The sequence below is a fragment of the Pseudopipra pipra genome, chromosome 1 (genome assembly GCF_036250125.1).
Source record: "Pseudopipra pipra isolate bDixPip1 chromosome 1, bDixPip1.hap1, whole genome shotgun sequence".
Taxonomy (NCBI): Eukaryota; Metazoa; Chordata; class Aves; order Passeriformes; family Pipridae; genus Pseudopipra; species Pseudopipra pipra.
The window spans coordinates 126612284-126625220 of NC_087549.1; the positions used below are offsets into that span (position 1 = coordinate 126612284).

The following is a 12937-nucleotide window of genomic DNA, read 5'->3' on the forward strand; positions in this document are numbered from 1 at the left end:
ATTTAAAAAATTGCAGTCTTAAATCACAGTGTTGGTTTTATGTGCATAGATCCTAGATGTCAAAGTCAAGTAGTTGACCACCAGCAGAACCGAAGTATACAGCAACACTATCTAAGCATGCCACTGAGTGCTTTACTTACAGGCCCATCTGCTCTCAAAAAAGACTTCCCCTATTTTGATCCTATTCATGTGGTGTAAATCTAAAATAAACTATGTTTCTATCTGTGACAGTGCAACTAGAAGAGAACTTAACTTTTAACTAGCATGTCTCGTAAAACAAAATACAAGTCCAAAAAATGTATTGATAAATTTCTACATTTTTCCCTGAAATCTCTATGTGAATATGTTCCCAGAGAAGTGAGTGAAATATTTTTTGTTACATACATGTTGAAAATGCTAAAAGACATGAACATTTTAATGATAGTAGGCAGTATTAAAAATAAAAAAGTTTATTAACTTTAAAAAATATTTATATAAAAATGAGTTAATTAGTATCTATAGTGTAACACTGATGTGTATTTTATATATAAATATTTCTAAATATATCAGTGAGGAAAAACAGCAGTAAAAGGTACATAAAAGTAAAATGTATGTTCCTGTAGGGATCTACTGTATTTAAAAGATAGCAAAATATCCTTTATTACATTGCTACAGAATACGTTATTCAATTTGATTTAAATAGATCCCTGACTTTTCAGCAAAACAAAACTCAGATAAAGAAAAGAATTCATACATTTCACCAAAAACTGTACAAGAATCTGAGACTCAAGGACTATAAATCAAGTAGGTGCTTGTTAGCCACTATTTTCCATTCTTGATTTCGCTTTTTTTTCCCATTCTCTTAAATCCACCCAAAGTTTCTTTTTGGAGACTGTTGGTGGCTTCCTTTTTAGTAACTTGAAGGAAAAATTCTTTTCTTTTTTTTTTTTTCCCCTTCACCTTTTCCACTTTTCCTACTTAATTTTCACTGATACAAACAATTTTTGGAGGTATGTTCTTCTTTGTCTTCATTCCATCAGCCCTCTAGAAAACCTTTCTTTTAAAGTAATTAAATGTAATTAATTCTGTTCTTATTATTTTCTTTCAATTTCCTTTAACAGATGTCTTCTTAATGATTTCTAATTTATTTCATCTTTCCAAATCTAAACACTCTGCCTTGCTTTTAAGTTCTGTTCTCTTTCAGTCATAATAATACACATACCTCTTGAGTATGTAGCATAATGGTACAAAACCCCTAACTCTAGATGCTGATTGTGTTGTTAATTATTCTCAGCAGTCAGTTATACTCAAGTTAATATAGTTTGATATATATGTCTAGCTTACTTACACAGCATATTTCCTTCCCTCTCTTGTTTTTCAAAAAAATTTCTCTCCTGAACACATTTAATGAAAACGCAAATGAACTGGGACTAATTACTTAGTTAGATCTAACTAGTTAGAAATGCAAGTTTTGAATTCTTCTAGTTCACCTGACTGTTTTATGACAAGTTATACTCAAAAAAGTGAGTAACAGGGATATGTGTAAGTTTTAATTTCATCTGTACTTTAAAATAGTTTTTTATAATTCACTTTCTGATGCTCATATTTTATACGTTGCTTTTTCAAGCTAAAGAAAATTGTAACACCATTAGTTCTCTATGTATTCTTTTTCCTCTCTTCTCTCTCCCTGTGCTGCATCAACCAGGAAAATGTTACAGTTTTCTTTTATGGTTTACATTGAGAGTATTTTGATGGAAATTCCTAGATTAAATTAAACCCATGAATCCTTCCTCTGTTTTTCTCTTCATTATTAATTCCTTAGCTCTTTAGTCAACTCTGTCCTTCTTTCTCATCTTTGTAAGTTCTGCACCTTTGTTCTTGGTTGTAAATCATTTTGTACTAATACTTGTTTAATTATTATCTGCTAACTATAATCTGTACTGTGTCTGTGGCAGACACATATTCTGTTCTAGGTTGCCACTGTCAACCCTTAAATCTAAGGAAAAGTAGCTATTCTCACTTCTGTTTTGTTCCTCTCATCAGAAATAATGTAGAGAGATGATTCTTAGAAATTCCTTCTGTGTATTTATTTTTTTAGACATGACATCTTACTATTGTCCTTTCATTGATCTACGTGCAGGAAGCGCATGTGCAGGCATGATGTTAAACATAAGTAGCATGAGCAAAGCAAAATTTAGAAGAAATTTGGAAAACAGAGGAAGAACGACACTAAACCCATGAATCCCTCAATGTCTTTCATTTGGTATTTTAGTGACAAGAATCATCTCTGCACCAGATTATTACAGTGAGTGAACTAAAAGCATCTAACTTTAATAATTTTGTCCACCAGTTTTTTTGATTACAATTGACCGGAGATTATATTATACTTCAATTGCACTTGCACTAAGTTTAAAATATAGCAGAAAGCCTTCCTATAACAAATTACATTGGTTGTTGAATGATAAATAATAATTCTGCCATACGTGTTAAAATTCAACAAATGTTTAAGGACATGTCATATTTTTTCACACAGTTGAGACTGTTCAGTAAACATACATATGGTAATTAATGTATTAAAACCATACTTTAAAATATAAAGCCATATTTGAGATATTTCATATAAATATATCTCTTTTTTAATGTCTGCTAGACATATGCTTCTTTTTTTTATATCCTGCATATATATATAATAAAAAGTAATGAAAAATTATGCATGTTACTGTTATAATGCTACATCCAGAAACAGACATTTTGCCCGCTACCTCTTGCCCCAGTAAAGTACTAAAAGATTTTTATAGAGCTTAGTAGTCTTTACTTTATAGTTTCAGAATGACTGAGCCACTAGACATCTGCTTCTTAAGTAATCTTTAACTAAATAGTGTCTTTTCAGACTGAACAAACATTTCTCATTTAGTATGACTAAGAGCTCATTCCTGCATCCAGTTGAAACAAATAGTATCTTTCACGTAAATTTTATTAGCTTGTCAACCCACTGCCCACTCATACCTCTAAAAATCCTCCCACTGACTTTAGATGGTTTGTCCAAGGTCCATCTTTGAAATAGGAAAGACAGAAGGAAAAAAACCCTGCATATGTACATGGAAGACAAGAATGAGAGTAAGTTATAAGAAAAAAAATAGCTTTAAATTCACTGAAAGGTACTCAACTATAATGCCTTTGTCTTTACTTCATTTATACTTGTCATTCCTTTCTTTAAAGTACCACTGATGACACGATGAAACCAGACAAATCCCTTAGTAATTCAAGCATTGTTTCACTCATACAACAATGTATAACCACTGGCTCATATAGAATTGTCCAGTCTGGCAAAAGGAAGACTTTAAGGACACCTAACAGGAGCCAATGGAGTTAAACCCATGAGGAGTCTATCACGAAGACAGAGACATGCTCTTCATAGTTATGCGTGGTGGGAAGACATAAGGTTATGGTCATAAGTTGAAATGAGAAGCTCAGACTTGATATTTGGAAAAACTTCTTCACCATGAGGACACTCCAGCAGTAGACCACGTTGCCCGTAGAAGTTATACAGTCTCTGTCCTTTGAATAAAGCCCCTTAGTCTGGCCTCAGATTTAATTCTTACTAAAGATGTCCTGAGAGTCTTTTCAGCCAGAATTATTCTATGATCCTGTTTTCAAGGTATGATCCATAAAACACTGGATGGAGGGGGCTAATGACACCCCTTGTTATTGTCCAGGATGGTATTGGCTTGCTTTGCTGCCAGGACTCAATGCAGGCTCATGCTCAGCTTGCTGTCTGACAAAATTCCCAAGCTTTTTCAACAGAGTTGCTCCCCAGCCAGGCCCCATCACTGAAGGTTTTTATCTTCCGTAATGCAAGGCTTTGCATTTGTTCTTGTCAAATTTCATAAAATTTCTGTCAAACCTTTCCTCCAGCATGTCTGGGTCTCTTTGGATAGCAGTCCTGCCCTTAGCATGTCAATTAGCCCTCCTAATTAGTCCTCTTACCTGCAGACTTGAAGAATGAGTACTCCTGTGCCTCCTCCAGGTCACTGGTAAAGATGTAAGGACAGACCCTTAAAGATGTAAAGATATATCCCTGGGTAATGACACTTGCTATTGGTATATAGATAGAGTACAGTGCATTAACCCAACCATCCAATCAGTTGCACACCCATCTAGTTTCCACCCATACAGTCTGCTATATCCCAGCTTGGACAGAAGAATGTTGTGGTGGAAAGCATAGAAAGCCTTGCAAAAGCCAAGATAAGTACCATCCACTTTTCTCCTCTCATCCATATATTCAGTTAGTTCATCACAGAGGACAGTCAGATTTATCAGGCTAGATTTACCTTATAGCGGGTTGACCCTGGCTGGATGCCAGGCACCCACCAAAGCCACTTTATCACTCTGCTCCACAACTGGACAGGAGAGTGAAAATATAACAAAGGTTCATGAGCTGAGATAAGGACCAAGAGAGATCACTCACTGAAAACCATTGTGGGCAAAACAGGCTCATCTTGGGTATAATAATTGAATTTATTACCAACAAAATCAAAATAATAAGACAATAATAAGGATAATAAGAAGTAAAATAAATCTTAAAAACATTTTTCCCCCACCCCTCCCTACTTCCCAAGCTCTACCTCTTCCTCCCTTAGCAGTGCAGGGAGACAGGGAATAGGGGTTATGGTTGGTTCATCACATATTCCTACCACTGCTCAGGGTGCAGTCCTTCAGGCACAGGCTGCTCCACTGTGGGTTCCCCACAGGGTCCCAAGTTCTACCGGGAAATCTGCTCCAGTGTGGAGTCCTCTCTCTAGAGGTCAGCAGGTCCCTGCCAGGAGCCTGCTCCAGCATGGGCTTCCCATGGGTTCACAGCCTCCTTTCAGGCATCCACCTGCTCTTCATTCCCATGGTCCTCCTTGGCCTGGAGGGACACAGCTGCTTCGCCACGGTCTACACTATGGACTGCAGGGGAATCTCAGCTTCAGTGCCTGGAGCACCTCCTCCCATTCTTCTTCACTGAGACCTTGGTGTCTGCATAGTTGTTCCTCTCACATATTCTCACTCTGCTCTTCTCTGGTTGCAATTACATCTGCGCAATATATATATATATATTTTTTTTTTTTTTCCCTTCTAAATATGTTTTAACAGACTCATTACCATCATTCCTGATTGGCTCAGCTTTGACCAGTGGTGTGTCTGTCTTGGAGCCACCTGGCGTTGGCTCTGCTGGACATGGAGGAAGCTTCTTGCTGCTTCCCACAGAAGCCACCCCTGTACCTCCCTGCTACCAAAACCTGGCCAGGCAAACCAAATACAACCCTTAGTAAATTCAGTAGGTTGTTCCCACGCACTCACCTGTCCTTCATATGACTCAAAATATGTTCCAAGAGGACTCAGCCTAGAATTCTCCCAGGGATAGAAGTGCAACTGACTGATCTGTAGCAGTTAGATTATCAAGCAAATATGCTTGTATGTCAGTGTTAATTCAAGAGGTGTGAATTTAGATGCTTTCAGTTTTACATCTTGATTGCATTAATGAAAGAATAGCTAAAGATTTGGCTAGAGTATCTTGTATACTGGATAACAAGCCCACAATCAATAATTCACCTAATTAATGTAATTTCCTCTGGTTTGCCAACAGTCCTTGATTTTCTCAAGTACAAATGCATGCTCTGTGGCACATTTTCCTTTAGATTTTATAGAGATATATATTGACTATCAGTAACGTGAGTGGCAGCAGACCTGCAAATGGCTCTGCGTATTTCATAAGAATCTTTTCTATCTTGAACAGTGCAAATAAATATGTTACTGTATGTGTCACATGTACTGTGCATACTGTTCTATATTATATTCTTATCACTACAATAACTAATTTGAATTAATGCAAGCATGATCTATGAAAGGTCTTATTTCTGACAAAATGGTTTGATTCCTCTTTGGATCCTTATTACTGATTGCTTGTGAATTTGCTGTTTCTGGAAGGGAGTAATGTAGTCCATCTGTATATTGACATTTTCTGATGAAAATACACGAAGTATAAAATTACTATGAAGAAAGATTTTTTCACTATATTCCATTTTGTCTACAAAAACCATCATATAGCGTAAAAATTTCCTTAGTTATATGAACAAAGTTTTGAGAAGATTAATTTTTTTCTTTAACAAATTCCATGAACTACATTTGTTTCTGACAACCATATATTCTGAAACAGGCTTTCTTTATATATAGCTTGCTGTTACCTCAACTGATTTCACATGGAGTCAGACTACTTTTCAACAGTTTGTACCTGTGACTTCGTACAGTCATGACACCACTGAAGTCAGATTTGTAAGCCTGAACCCCGTTTCTTTCAAAACCACTAACATACAGTAACTGCAGATGACTGATACTGTTGTAATGTCTTAAAAGCAAATAAAAAGTACTGGAGACTGAAAATTATTTTTGCTGTTAAGGTTCTTGAGTTTGGTGCTTTTTCCTTTCATGAATCATATCAAAATTTAGGGTCCCAAGTTCATTATAGTTTTATTAAATGAGCATCTTGAAGTCATGCTCAGCAACAAAATTCATTTAAATATCTAAACACAGATCTAAGTATATAGCATAATAAATTTAATATTTAAAATTCTGGCTGTGGTTTCTAGACATCTGTTATTTTCTTTTCTGTGAGGGAGTGAGCTTTTAAGAGACAAACTTTTTGCATAATCTGTTTATGGTAGGAGCTTGATTAAAGGAGGAGAGGACAGGAGCATACACAATTTGGGAAGCATCCTGCTTCTGGAAGAGGATGATGAAGCTTTGTATTGAAACCAGAACAAAGCTGCTTACACGAATGAGCCACTCACAAACAATGCCATTGAGCTCTGTGCGGAGGAAGCTTTTAGACATTAACCATAATCCATCCATCCCCATCCTCTACCTATTCTCAAAACTGCACATAATGCAACAATGTTTCTAAAGCTAGGCATAGGGGTAGCAATCTCCTAAGTATTTTCCAGTGGAAAGAAAAGTCCTAATGTTAGAATCCTTCAGTTTGACATCTTTTACATTGATCTTTCACAGCTCAGCCAAGCAATACAGGTTGGCTTTGGCCTGTATTGAGGGTTGCTGCTTTTCTAAGGCAAATGAAATGTTTAGTGAAGGGGTTAACTTTCCTTCTTGTGTCATAAGACCTTCAAATTTAACTTTGGAGTTTTAAAGCTACAAATGTCATTGGAGTTGTCATCCCACACTATACATGAACTTGAGGGACCTTTCCATTTCAATAGGAACTGAAATTGAACACTGTTCTACTATGCAGCAGAAGAGAACAGTAAAGGCCCAACTGAAGTGAGTATATGGAAGTTATGCACAACATAAAAAGATGTATTTTTAATTGTGAACATAATTTTTGGTAAGAATTTTCATTTTTTATATGACCTTGTGTAACTGAGAGTGCTTGAAAGTGATTTTTAAGGCAATAGGGTCATTCAAAATCAGTCCACTCTCCCTCAAACCACTAGATCAAACATTTTATTGCAAGGCCTATTAAATTTTTGTGTTGTATTGGAATGATTGATCACAATTAAGTATCTACTCCCTGTATTTCAGGGTTTTGCTCCATATTTAGTAACTTGTGGCTGAAATATACTGGGACTAAATTCCTTCCCTGGGAGAAAAAGAACCTCTTGAAATCAGCATTTTAAAGGGAAAGCTATATATTAAACATAGGGGACTAAAACCAAGTACTTGACATGTGCTACTATGAAGCTGCTGTTTGGAAAGATATTTATAAGGTTGACTACTGGATGAGAATTTAAAGTCTAATGTCTGTGATACTACATCTCTGAGAACACATTATTCCAAAGTTCTAGAAAAATTGTTGTTTCTTTTGGTTTTGTGAGTATATGAGGAGAGTGGAATGCATTGATTTAAACAGGTTTTGAGTTTATTAGAGACCATCAAAACTATATCAAAATGAAATTTTAGTTATGAGTGCCTTTATATCAGTGTATGTTATAAATATGTATTTGTTGCACCACATAACATAAAGTTGGAATAAGGAAGAATGGATACAGGTACAAAAGAAACAAAAAACGCTGGTAAATGTTTTTTTATTTTTAAGCTTCGATAGATTTATTATATAAAATTATTAGCATTTATAAAATAAAATTTTATTTATTATATAAAATTATTATCACTGCTAAATCTCACCTAGATTGCCTGAAACACCCTTCAAAGCTGAAGTATTTTAGTGCCATATTCCAACAAAGTTAATTTAAACGGGAATTAATTGTCACTATAATTAACCAAACCATCAGATTCACAACTGATGTTCTGAGGCTAATCCGGCCACTCAAGACTCGGTTAAGATAGAAGTTTGGCAGTGTTACTACTGCTTAGAAATCTCCCAGTGTTTCAGAGAAATTTCTTATGGTCAAGACAAATTGCATTAAACACCCTGGGAACCTGTCACTGAAAGTTTTATCAGCTCCGTTGTTCCCCAAGTGGGAGGCACTGGCACAAAGATATCAATTTCCATGCCATTGCTGCTCGGGTTGCTCTTCTATTTCTTTTCCGAGTAAATCTGCTGAGGTGTTGCTTCCCACAGAGAGGTTCCGAAACAGGTGTTGGAGGAAAGCAGGGGCACAGGGAAGCATTCCGAGCAGCGAGGTTCGCGAAGGTCTCTCGGCAGGGACGGCCGGATGGAGGCTGGCGAGCGGGGCACAGCGCGTAGCTGCTGAAAGTGGCTCCCGGGCGCGGAGCCGGGCACTGGGCTGGCCTTGTCGGGGGCCGGCGGCTGCTGGGGACCTGCCGGAGCCGTGGTAGCAGGGGCGCAGCCTCTCCTGGCCCCTCGAGCCGCGGGCTCCGGCGGCGCAGCGCCCGCGCACCTGCCTGGGAGCGGCTCCGCGGCCGCCGCTCCTGCCGCGGGGCGCAGGTACGCGCGGGGCCGCCGTGCAGGTGCGCACCGCCGGCCGCGCCCGGCCCCTCCGTGCCCCGCGACTGCGCGGGGGCGGCCGCGGCCACAGCCCCGCTGCCTGGCAGCCCGGGGCGGTCGCCACCTGCGGGGAGACCCGGTAAACTTTGGGTAAGTGTTGCGCGGGCGTAGCGCCTATGCGCGCCGTGGAGCGGGCGGAGAAGGAGAACGGAGCTCTGCGGAGCGGTGCGGTGCTCCTGCCGCATCGCCGCCCCGGCGCGGAGCGGCCGCGGGGCCGCGGGGTCGGCGGGCGGCGCCCGGGGGATGCGGGCGCCGGACAACAGGTACCGCAGCTGCGCGGGGGGCGGGAGGGGCCGCGGGAGGGGTGTCTCTGTGTGTGTGAGTGAGTGTGTGTCGCTTCTCCCCTCCCCCCTGCTGCCCGGCCGGGAAGGGGGTGGGAGATGTGCTGGCGCACCGCCGCTTAAAACCGCGCGGCCCGGAGGCGGCTGCCTGTTCCCGGGAAAAGGGCGGCTGCGGGGTCCGCGCTGTGCCGCGGAGGGCGGTGAGAAGCGGGGCAGAGGGCGGCGGTGACCCCGCGGGGCCGGGCCGGGAGCGCTGGGCTGCGGCAGCCAGCGGCGGGGCGGGGCGGGGGGCTGGCGGCGGTGTCGCCGCCGTCGCTGGCGGTGGCCCGGCTGGATGGCCGGTCCCGCGGCTGCCCAGGGCGCCGGGCTCGCTCGTATCGCAGGGCCGCGCGTCCCTCCGCCCGCATCGCACTGCAGTAAGTTCGCGAGTCGCTGGTCGGCCGAAGTGGTCGCAGCCGCGGAACTGGGAGGGGGGTCCGTGGTGCGCGGGTGTGTGTCTGGGCGTAGTGAAGGGGCTAGACTGAAAGTTGTAGCTAACCGTGCCGTATTGAATTTGTCACGACGTGTCGCTTAGATTTCTTGTTGCTGACAATTTGCCTCGTTGACCTACATCACTTTGCTCAACCCCAGCCAATGTCCTGATGCTGCCCCTGATAGCCGGGTTCAAAACGGTGAAGTGTGAGGCATCCAGTGTGGTTGTGAACAGAACGAGGGCAGGAAACAAAAGATGCAACTAAAAACTTACGCTTTAAAGGCTGGTCTTCTTAAACTTATTCTTTTTTTTTTTTTTTTTTTTTTTTTTTTTTTTTTTTTTGGTGAGTGCATTGTGAGTATCCTGCTTTGGAAATGGATTAAAGGGTTTTTTTCAGCAGATTACTGTATTATAGGTAATTTTTTTCCTCCGTAGCTGAACAAGCACATTGTAGGTCTTCAGTTCTTCATTCTGTTTGACTGTTTTTCTACAAATTTAGTGAAAACTTTATTATTTTTCAAAAGCATTTTTATCTGGTTGATGTAGGTTTAGAAAGATGATGGAAAACTTATACAATCCTACCATAAAATAAAAAGGCAGTGCAACAGGGTGGGGAAACCCAGTAATTGTAGCAGGAGAAATAGTCTTTTTAAGTTTTCATAAAAGCCCCTCAAAATTTCCTACTCCCATTTAGGTCAAATAATCTAAGGTAGCAAGGTAATAGTTGCTCTTTGCACTTGAATGGTATGATGCACGTATTTAGAAAGTCATTATACATCCGGAAAAAAATCCATACCAAGAACCTAATATGCATTCCCAAATGACTGGACTTGTGCTATGCTTTATGGATAAAATGACAGGAAATAAGTCCCTTGTTTCTCCCCAAAGTGGTAATCTGGTATTGCTCAGAGCCTGAAATGCCTGTCTGGTAGAGAAGGAAAACAAGCATCAAGAAACATGGGGCATCAAGAAGCAACAGTTTCCTCCAGGGGCTTATGTCATCTCTTGTTCATTTGTCAAGTTAGAAGGACGTCATTATATATCATGGTAGAGAAGGCCTGGAACAATTATTCAACAGTGTGAAATGGTTTTGGAGTGATTATGTGTTATGCTATGGATTTGAAATATTTGGGTCCAGTTGTGTTTAATCTAATTTAGGTGCCTGCAAACAGAAGTTGCTGCTCTTAAGCAGGTTTAGGAAAAATTATGCTTTCTGTGTTTGTTTAGGAAGAAGGAATATATATGAATTGTTACTTTCAAGCTCCAATCATCTTTTCTAAACACCTTTAGGTGTCTTGAACATTCAAGGAACAGTGTTCAGTAGCAATACATGAATGAAGAGATATTTTTTTAAGCCTTTATACAGTTTGAAAATAATAAAGTTAATAATTGTTTTGAAGAGCACTAGACATCAGGTTTTTTACTTAGAAGGAGGTTCTGCACTGTTTCTGCTCTGGAACTAAGTGTCATTTAGGTGCCACTTTATGGGACGGGTCTAGGTACCTCTTGCAAATGGAATGAGATCACAGAAACAGGAATAAAGAGGAAGATAAGAGTTGTAAGAAACCTGTTAGAGCAGCATTTCGATAAAGCAGGGTGTAAATAGCACACTTGAGAGTTAATACTGGAAAACTTCAATCATTTGGCTGGATAGCTGGACTGGACTTCTTTTGCTTTGTGTGTGTGTATGACAGCAGCACTGAGTTCTTGTGAATGGTACATATAGAATGAAAGATAATGGTTTGAAGTCATGCTTCATATTAAATGTAATAAAAATTAACAGCATATAGGATAGAATCATAGAATATCTCAAGTTTTAAATGACCCATAAGGATCTTAGAGTCCAACTCTCTGCTCCTCACAGGACTACCTAAAACTAAACTATATGACTATGATCATTGTCCAAACGCTCCTTGAGTATAGATGATATATGATGTTTAATTTTCTTTGAGTTGTTATGATCTTTATTAGATCATTGATAAATTAAGCCTCTTGCATACACTTTTAACAAGTGTTTTAAAGCCTGGATTATTTCTGGTGTTTCCTTGGTTAAAGTTAACTTTGTTGCAAAGAGCACTTTACATTATCTTTATATTCAGTGTATCTTCTCATCCTGTGTAATGGTAGGAGTTGTGGATCCATGTAAAAAGTGTATGATGAAACATTCCCATCTGTATCTGGAATTATGGAAGAGTGGCAACAATCAGAAGGGTTACAGAAACAACAGGTCTTGTTTTGTTGTTTGGTGTGAGGGAGCAAAAGAATTTCAGCCAGACTTTTACCTGTGGAAAGGTCAAGGTACTTGTGAAGGACACTGATGTTTATTTTAAAGTTATGATAAAGCTCTCTCAGTGAAATCTGGGAGACATCAACAGAGTGCAGTGCTGTTGAAGAACAGGATGCTGGCCTCCTGAAATTATTATTCCAGCTCCCTACTTCTTGTTTTTATCAAGTAAAGTTTGCAAGCTGCTTCAGGAGTTCCCAACTGAGCTTTGCAGTACTGACTAAAGTAAAAAATAAATCAATAAAATGTACTGGGCCTTGCTCTGAATGTCATTTCCAATTTTTTTATGCTTGTGCAGAATAAGTTTTAGGTCTTATTCTGAAGGAATTTTAGCATTTCACAGCCAGTTCAGTCAATAAGAGATGGTATAAAAGGTTAAAAAAATCTTTCTGTGACAACAATTCCACATAAAGGATCTCTTGACCTTCAGTAGAGTTTCTTCAGGGAGTCCATTGTTTCCTGTGGCACTTGCAAAATAATTAGTAACAGTAGTAGTAGACTTAGGACAATTACTTGTCCAGAATTTTAGTTTTTCATTGCAGTATTTTATTAATAATTTTCTCTTTGGGGACTACTTTTATAGCTAAACCAGCAAATTCACAGTACTTCAGGAAAGCTGAAGAAGTGACATACTGGGTCTCACTGAGAAGAGTTTGATGTTTTTAGTTATTTTTAATACCTTGTCTAAAAGAGTGAAAAAAGTTATAAATTTGAAACTGGTATCTTCAGTTTGTCAAGCTGACCTAGTTTTCTTGACACTAGTAATGCTCTTCCTATGGGTAGAAACAATCTGATGCAGGTAAGGTATTTTGGCTAATTTGGGAAGTTGAGAAGTAAATATTTATATATTTAGTTGGAATTGAGATGAGTAACTGTCCCCAAACACCCTGTAAAACAGCTTTAAGCAATGTAGAACACATTTTCTTTTTTAATTGTTTCTGAAGAAAATAGAAAATTTC

General features: G+C 39.5%; 1 protein-coding gene across 8 annotated transcripts in view; it reads left to right on the forward strand.

Annotated features, from left to right (window-relative positions):
- Positions 1 to 12937, forward strand: part of DGKB (diacylglycerol kinase beta) — a 389503-nt gene that overhangs the window by 42223 nt on the left and 334343 nt on the right. For 5 of the 8 annotated variants that reach the window (XM_064676125.1, XM_064676162.1, XM_064676153.1 and 2 more), the window contains exon 1: positions 9527 to 9638. The exons of 1 other annotated variant lie outside the window; for it this stretch is intronic. The gene's annotated coding sequence lies outside the window, so the exon portion shown is untranslated. Of the gene's footprint in view, positions 1 to 8941; positions 9032 to 9113; positions 9205 to 9526; positions 9639 to 12937 lie in introns of those variants that run through there. 2 more of the 8 variants (XM_064676132.1, XM_064676139.1) reach the window with 2 other exon arrangements.